We start from the raw sequence: 7960 nt of genomic DNA, 5'->3' as shown, positions 1-7960 counted from the left end.
GCAACCGAAAGATGGATGGCAGGTCGCAAGCTAATGGTTTTACATGGTCATGTCCTTTACTTCAAATGACACTAAAGAGCAAATCAGAAAACAACAACAACAACAACAACAACATCAAAAACCACGATGACAAATGGAAAGAGAGTTTTGAGAACCAAGGAAACAGCTCGATATCGTTGGATCTTTAATAGCACTTTGTAGGTTTTAGTTCAACAGGAAACACGGCGATTGCATTTTTGCTCTGGGCTCTGCAGAGGTTAGTGGCCCTGCAGTCACCAGCAATGAATAGTATCCGTTTGAAAATATACATGCAACCTTCCTGACATGATCTCTGAAGGCAAAATGGATGCATAAGCAAATGGGGTGACGAAAGCTGATGGTGCCCGACTATCAAAAGATAAAGCATCTGGGGTCTGAAAGGCTTGAAGGTAAACAGAAGGCAACAAGGCACAGAGGATACATTCAGAGTGTGCAGTATGGCACTGATGAACCACGTAACTGTCCTCTAGTTCTTTAAGATTTCCTCTCCTTACTATTAAGGTCTTTCTGTGAAACACCTCATTAATCATGTTAGATTTGCCTATGTTCATTTGTATGTTTAAGATTGCTCCGGAAATGGTAGTCAAGCTAGACGACCCCTCAGAGACACCGACAAGGTAATGGTTCCCTGAGGGTATGGGAAGTGAGATGGGGGGGAGTGGGAAATTGATGATCATTGATGATTGTATAATCACACCCAATGGGATTAAACACCAGAAAAATAAGGGAAAGGAAGGGATATATTGGAATGAGTAAGAGATGTCAATAAAATATTATATTTATATATATACATATATTGGGGATTGGGAGAGAGGTGAGGCTACCTGCTCCCATGAGGCAGCCCTGGTGACAAAGTGGTGTTGTGTTGGGCTGTTTTGTGCAAGGTCAGTTATTCAAACCTACCAGCTATTCGTTGGGAGAAAAGTGAGGCTTTCTACCTCTGTAAAGAGTGATGGTCTCGGAAACCCACAGTGGCAGTCTACTCTCTCCTGTAAGGTCACTGGGAGTCCTAATAGACTCAGTGCCAGTGAGGTTTTTTCCCCTGTCTGCTCTCATAAAGATGTACAGCCTCTGGATTTCTACACAGGGCTGCCATGCGTCGGAAATGACGCGTGGCAGTGTTTTTTTGGTTGCTATTGTTGTTTGTTTTTAATGTATTGGCAAAGAAACATTGCTAGTGGGAACACGAAATTGTACAGGCACGTTGGAAGACAGTTTGGTAATTAGAATACATATAGACCGTGAAAGCACAAAGAGGAGTCATCATCCTGTCCGTTTCCATTCAAGCGACCCCGTCCAGTCCATCCGTGTCAGAGCAGAACTGTGCTCCGTGAGGTTTCAATGACTGTCCCAGGTCCAGCACCAGGTCTTTCTCAGAGGCTCCTCTGAGTGTTTTTAAATCATTGAAGTTGTTTGTGAGTAGCCAAGCTCTTAGTCACTTACACCCCCGGGGACTGCCATCGAGCCGGTCCGACGCTCAGTGACCCTGTAGGACAGGGTCGAAAAGCTCCCTTGTCTTCCCAAGACTAGCAACCTTTAAGGGAGCGGCCTCATCTTTCTCCTTGGAAGTGGCTGGTGGGTTTGAACGGACGACCTGGTGATTGATTAGCAGTTCTATGAGTCACCCACGATACCACCAGGGCTCCTTAGGGACACCTTCTGCCTACCACCCCCCAAAAAGCCAAAACCAGACTCACTGCCACCGAGTCAACTACAGCTCGTACTGGCCCGACAGTTCTGCAGGGTAGAACTGCCCTGGTGGGTTTCTAAGACTGTAGCTTTTTACGTCAGTGGAGAGCCCGATCTTCTCCCTGAGGACCGGGGGTCGGGGTGGGGGGGGTGGTTTCAAGTTTCTGACCTGGGGGTTAGCACCCAATGTGTCACCTACAAGACTCAGCCATTACATCTAAGTGTATCTCCTTTGAGACTTACCTAGCTTATGCTCATTCAAAACTCTCTAGAGCAGTGGCTCTCAACCTTCCTGATGCCGCGACCCTTTCATACAGTTCCTCGTGTTGTGGTGACCCCCCCAAGCATAAAATTGTTTTCGTTGCTACTTCACCACTGTTAGTTTTCTACTGTTATGAATCGGGCGACCCACGTGAAAGGGTCGTTCGACCCCCAAAGGGGTCTCGACCCAGAGGTTGAAAACCGCTGCTGTATAGCAATGTTTAAGGTGGTCTTATTCACAAACAGCCCAAACTTGAAACAAATCAAAAACCCTCAACTGAGCATCCAGGCAGTTACTATATATGCCCAGCAATAGAGCAGGGAGGGGAGGGAGTGAAAGCCACAGAGCGGGAGACAGGGAAGAAACCCCATCCAGGGGTGAACGGGATGCTGTCACTGCTCTGATGGGATGGATGTGGCAACCACGCAGAACGAGTGTGAGCGTGAGTGTGAGCATGTACTACATTCCACAAACAAAATGCTAAACAATAAAACATATAAATACAGTTAAAATGAAAAGAAAACTGTACACAGAGAGAAGGGTGGCAGGCTTCAGACCCCTCCAGCTCCCTTACCTGGGTCAAGGTAAACGCTGGTGTGAAGGGGCCGTCGGAGGAGGAAATGTACACGGAGGCCAGTTTGGATTCTTTTGCAATGTTCACGTGTGTTTCAGAGAGAACTACACTCAGCACAAAAAGTCAAAACCAACACTCAGCATGGATGAGTCCCAAGGCATCATGTCCGGTGTAAGAAGAAAGACCCCAAAGGTTCCTAGGGACCTGATTTATTTATCCGGACTGAGCAAACCTTCAGGGGCAGAACCCTGAGCGGTGGTTACCAGGGTTAAGGGTGGGAGAAACGTTAGGCTGCAAAAGAGCCTGCGGGGGGCAGGGGTGGTGGTGGTGGTGATGAGGGCAATGTTCCAACTTCTTGGTGGTAGCAGCGGTCACATAAGTGAATGTTTTTCTAAAAATCCGCAGAATCATACGCTAACAAGGATACTGTCACTGCTTGTAATTGATTGCTTGAAGTTTAAACGTTTATGCAAATTTACCATGTTTTCGACCGATGTCAGAAATCTCAAGCAGTGGGCCCCTGGGAGTCAAGCAGTGGTGTGGCTGCGCACAGAGGACGCAGTCCTTGAGGACTGCCTGGGAGAGGCAGCATGATGAGCCTCCCCCTGACCACAGAGACTTCAAGGCCCTGGTTTCTTACTCCCCTGTGTAAAGACCTGAGGGTGCAGCTAGCTGGGGTCCCTGGCTAGACCCTCAGGTGTGTTCTCGCCCCCACCCACCCCACCCCACCCCACCCTGCCTGCCGGCAGAAGCAGCTCTTTGGCCTGTCTCTGCAGAGCTGAAGTTAGGTAGAATAGATTGATTGGCGTTGACAGGGTGTTCTTTACCTGTCTAATTAATTATGCCAACTAATTTCCAACCTAATTGCACTGCTCGGTCACTGGGCAATGACGCTGCAATTTTCGTGCTGCTTCCGGACTTGATAAGACTCAGAGGGGGCAAGGCTGGGGGCTGCTGTCATTAAGGTCAGAAAGGCATGGCCCCGCCAGGTTCGGACCCCCACCGCCCAGACCCTGGCCCCTGGCCACCAGGCAAGAGTTGGAGGCCTTGGTACATGCTCCATGTTGGTAAATTGGCTTCTAACTGCCTCGGGGAGCTGGAGGCGCACTAACCTAACATGCCTGGATGGCAAGCAAAGCCGTGTCAGATGCGTGGGCATGAGCAGATGGGGCAGGGGGGGTCAAGATGCCAAGCCATGCTTTACTTGTGCCCCACCTCCCACAGGGTTCTGTCTATAGGAGATTCCCTCTTTCACAGCAATGTGAGAAACCGGCACTGGTTACGATCCAGGCTCTGGAGCCCAACCCCGGCCTGCCCCAGCCTCTGGGCCCTGGAGAAGTGCACCTAACCGCTTTATGCCTCAATTTCCCCATTGGCAAAAGCACTACAGTGCTAGGGCCCCATACGGTATCTACATATGGATGCCCATGTCCCTGGGCTACGGCCCTGGGATAAGACCCCCACTGAGCCCCTCAATGAGACAGGTGGACATAGTGGTTGCAAAAATGGGCTCAAACATAAGACAATAGTGACGATGCTGCAGGACCTGGAGGTGCTTCGTTCTGTTGTCCACGGGGTCTCTGTCACTCAGAACCAACTTGACAACAACAGCTGTCTTGTGGGGACCCTGATGGTGTAGTGGGTTTTCCCTTGGGCTGCTAAGTGCAGGGTCAGAAGTTCAAAACCAGCAGCCTCTCTGAGGGAGTAAGCGTTCTCCCGCATAAAGAGATGTTATAGTTGTTAGGTGCCATCAAGTCGCTTCCAACCCGCAGCGACCCTGTGCACAACAGAAGGAAGCCCCGCAGGCCCCGCACCATCCGTCCTCACAATTACCCCCAGGCCTGAGCTCATCGATGCAGCCACGGCGTCACCCCGTGTCATCGAGGGTCTTCCTCTTTCCCTGCCCCTCCAACTTTAGCAAACACGAGGTCCTTCTCCACGGACCGGTCTCTCCTGCAACACGTCCAAAGTAGGTAGGAGGAAGTGTTGCCATCTTTGCCTCTAAGGAGCACTCTGGCCTTACTTCTTCCAAGACGGGTCAGTTTGTCCTTTCAGCAGTCCGTGGTCCTTTTTAACACACTTCCCCACACCACAATTCAAATGCACGGATTCTTCTTTGGTCTTCCTTATTCAATGTCCAATTTTCACATGCATAGGAGGCAGTTGAAAATCCCGTGGCTTTGGGGGAGTGCAGATTGGGGACCCAAAGCCCATCTGTAGGCAACTAGACATCCCCTTATAGAAGGATCGCGGGGAGGAGACGAGCCAGTCAGGGTGCAGGGTAGCAACAATAAAACATACAACTTTCCTCTAGTTCTTAAATGCTTCCTCCCCATACTCCCCCACTATCATGGTCCCAATTCTGCCTTACAAATCTGGCTAGATCAGAGGATGTACACTGGTACAGACAGGAACCGGAAACACAGGGAATCTAGGATAGATGATCCCTTCAGGACCAGTGGTGAGAGTGGTGATACAGGAGGGTGGAGGGAAGGTGGGGTAGAAAGGGGGAACCAATTATAAGAATCTACATAAAACCTCCTCCCTAGGGGACAGACAACAGGAAAGTGGGTGAAGGGAGACATCGGACAGTGTAAGATATGACAAAATAATAATCTATAAATTATCAAGGGTTCATGAGGGGGAGGAATGAGGGGAGGGAGGGGAAAAATGAGGAGCTGATCCCAAGGGCTTAAGTGGAGAGCAAATGGTTTGAGAATAATGAGGGCAACAAATGTACAAATGTGCTTGATATACAATGGATGTATGTATGGATTGTGATAAGAGTTGTACAAGCCCCCAATAAAATGATTTTTAAAAAAGAAAAAGAAAATACCATGGCTTGGGTCAGACACACATGGGGCCTCAAAGTAACATCCTTGCTCTTCAATACTCTGAAGAGGTCTTGTGCAGCAGATTGACCTAATGGCAACGCGTCTTTGGATCTCTTGACTGCTGCTCCCATAAGCATTGACTGTGGATCCAAACAAGGTACAATCCCCAACAACTTCAACCTTTTATCCATTTATCATGATGTCACCTATGGGTCCATTTGTGAGACTTTGGGGTCTTCTTTACATTGAGGTGTAATCCATAATGAGGGCTACAGTCCTTAAAGATCAGCTTCTGATCTTCATCGGCAAATGCTCCAAGTCCTCCTCATTTCCAGTAGGCAAGGTGGTGACATCTGGGTAATCCAGGTTATTAATAAGCCTCCTGTCAATTTGGGTGCCACAATCTTCTTCATATAATGCAGCTTCTCTGATGATTGCCCAGCCCACAGCCAATAATAAGGGGAGAGGATACAACCCAATTGCACACCTTTCCTGATTTTAAACCATGAGTACTCTTTTGCTCTGTTCACATAACCGCCTCTTGATCCATGCACAAGTGTCTCTTGAGCTCAATGAAGTGTTCAGGAATTCCCATTCTTCTCAGGTTTCCCATAGTTTGTTATGATCTACACAGTCAAATGCCTTGGCATAATTAAGAAAACGCAAGTAAACATCTTTCTGGTATTCTCTGCCTTGAACCAAAATCCATCTGATATCAGCAATGACATCCCTTGTTCCACGTCCTCTTCTGAATCCAATCAGAACCCTTGGCAGTCCCCTGTTAATGTACTATTGTGACCGTTGTTGGATGTGATCTGAAGCAAAATTTTGCTTGAATGTGATATCAGTGATATGGTTCTATAGTTTGAACATTCTGTTGGGTCACCTTTCTTTGGAATGGGCACACATATGAATCTCTTCCAGTTCGTTGACCAAGTAGCTGTCTTCTGAATGCCCTGGCACAGACCAGTGAGTGTCCAGTGCTTCGTCAGCTCGTTGGAACATTTCAGTTGGCATTCCATCAAGTCCTGGATCCTTATTCCTTAGTACATTCAGTGCAGCTTGAACTTCTTCCTTCGGCACCATTGATTCTTGCTCATATGCTACTTCCTGGAATGGTGGAATGTTGATTCGTTCTTTTCGGCACAGCGACCGTGTATCTTTTCCATCTTCTCTGGATGCTTTCCTGCATGGATCAATATTTTGCCCATAGAATCTTTGAAGATTGCAATTCGAGGCTTGAATGTTTTCTTGAGTTCGTTCAGTGTCAGAGATGCTGAGCACGTTACTCCCTTTGGGCTGTCTGATTCTAGGTCCTTGCAGATTTTGTCAGAATATTTGGCTTTGTCTTCTTGAGCTGCCCTTTGAAGTGTTCTACTTAGCTCTTTGACTTCACCCTGTCCTTCATTTGCTTTAGCTACTCTGCGATTAAGAGCAAACCTCAGAGTCTCTTCTTGCCTCCGTGCGGAGGTTCTCTTTCTCGCCTGTCTTTTGAATGATCTTTTGCTTTCTTCATGGATGGTGGTCTTGATGCCTTCTCAGAGCTCAACAGGTCTCCTGTCATTACTGTTCAAGGTATCAAATCTCTTCTCGAGATGTTCTGGAAACTCAGGTGGGATAGACTCCAGGTCATATTTTGGTTTTCGTGGACTTGTTTTCATTTTCATCACTTCATCCTGAACTTACATATGAGCAAATAATGGTCCCTGGCTTGGTTTTAGCTGCTGATATTGAGCTTCTCCATCGTGTCTGCCCGCAGATGTAGTCAATTTGATTTCTGGTTAGTCCATCTGGAGAAGTCTACATGTATAGTTGCCTTTTGTGTTGTTGAAAAAAGGTATTTGCTGCAAACAAGTCATTGGTCTTGTGGAGGTCTTTCGTGCGATTTGCAGTTTCGGGAGCATCACCAAGGACCTGTTTTCCAACTGCTATTCTTTCCTCTTTGTTTCCAACTTCTGCGTTCCAGCCACTAAAAATTATCAATGCATCTTGATTGCATGTTTGATCCATTTCCAACTGAAGTCATTGGTAGAATTCTTCAATTTCTTCATCACTAGCTTTTGATGCATAAACTTGAATAAAAATTGTATTGATTAGATTTCCTTGAAGATGGGTAGATATAATCCTATCACAGGCAGTATTGTCATTCGTGATTCATTTGAAATGTGCTTTTTGACAACAAATGTCACTCCATTCCTCTTGATGGGGTCAGTCCTGGCATAGTTAATCATATGATGGCCGATCCCGGTCCATTTCAGCTTGTTAATGCCTAGGATATCTATCTGTATCCATTCCATTTCATTTCTGATGACTTACACATTTCCTAGATTCATACTTCGCACATTCCAAGTTCTGATCATTATCAGATTTTTTGTACCTGTTTCCCCTTACCTTGAGTCATTCCAAACCCAGCAGCGAATGAAGAGCCCAAAGGTTCCAGCCCCACAGCTTTAAGGATCTCCCCATAGTGGACTCCACTCAGAGAAGGCGGCTCCTCCTCAGTCACATTTCGAGTGTCCTCCAACCCAAGCACTCTGGCCTTACTTCTTCCAAGACGGGTCA

The sequence above is a fragment of the Echinops telfairi genome, unplaced genomic scaffold (genome assembly GCF_000313985.2).
Source record: "Echinops telfairi isolate 266 unplaced genomic scaffold, ASM31398v2 ScPeMD7_1;HRSCAF=3_0, whole genome shotgun sequence".
NCBI lineage: Eukaryota > Metazoa > Chordata > Mammalia > Afrosoricida > Tenrecidae > Echinops > Echinops telfairi.
This window is presented reverse-complemented; position numbering follows the sequence as displayed.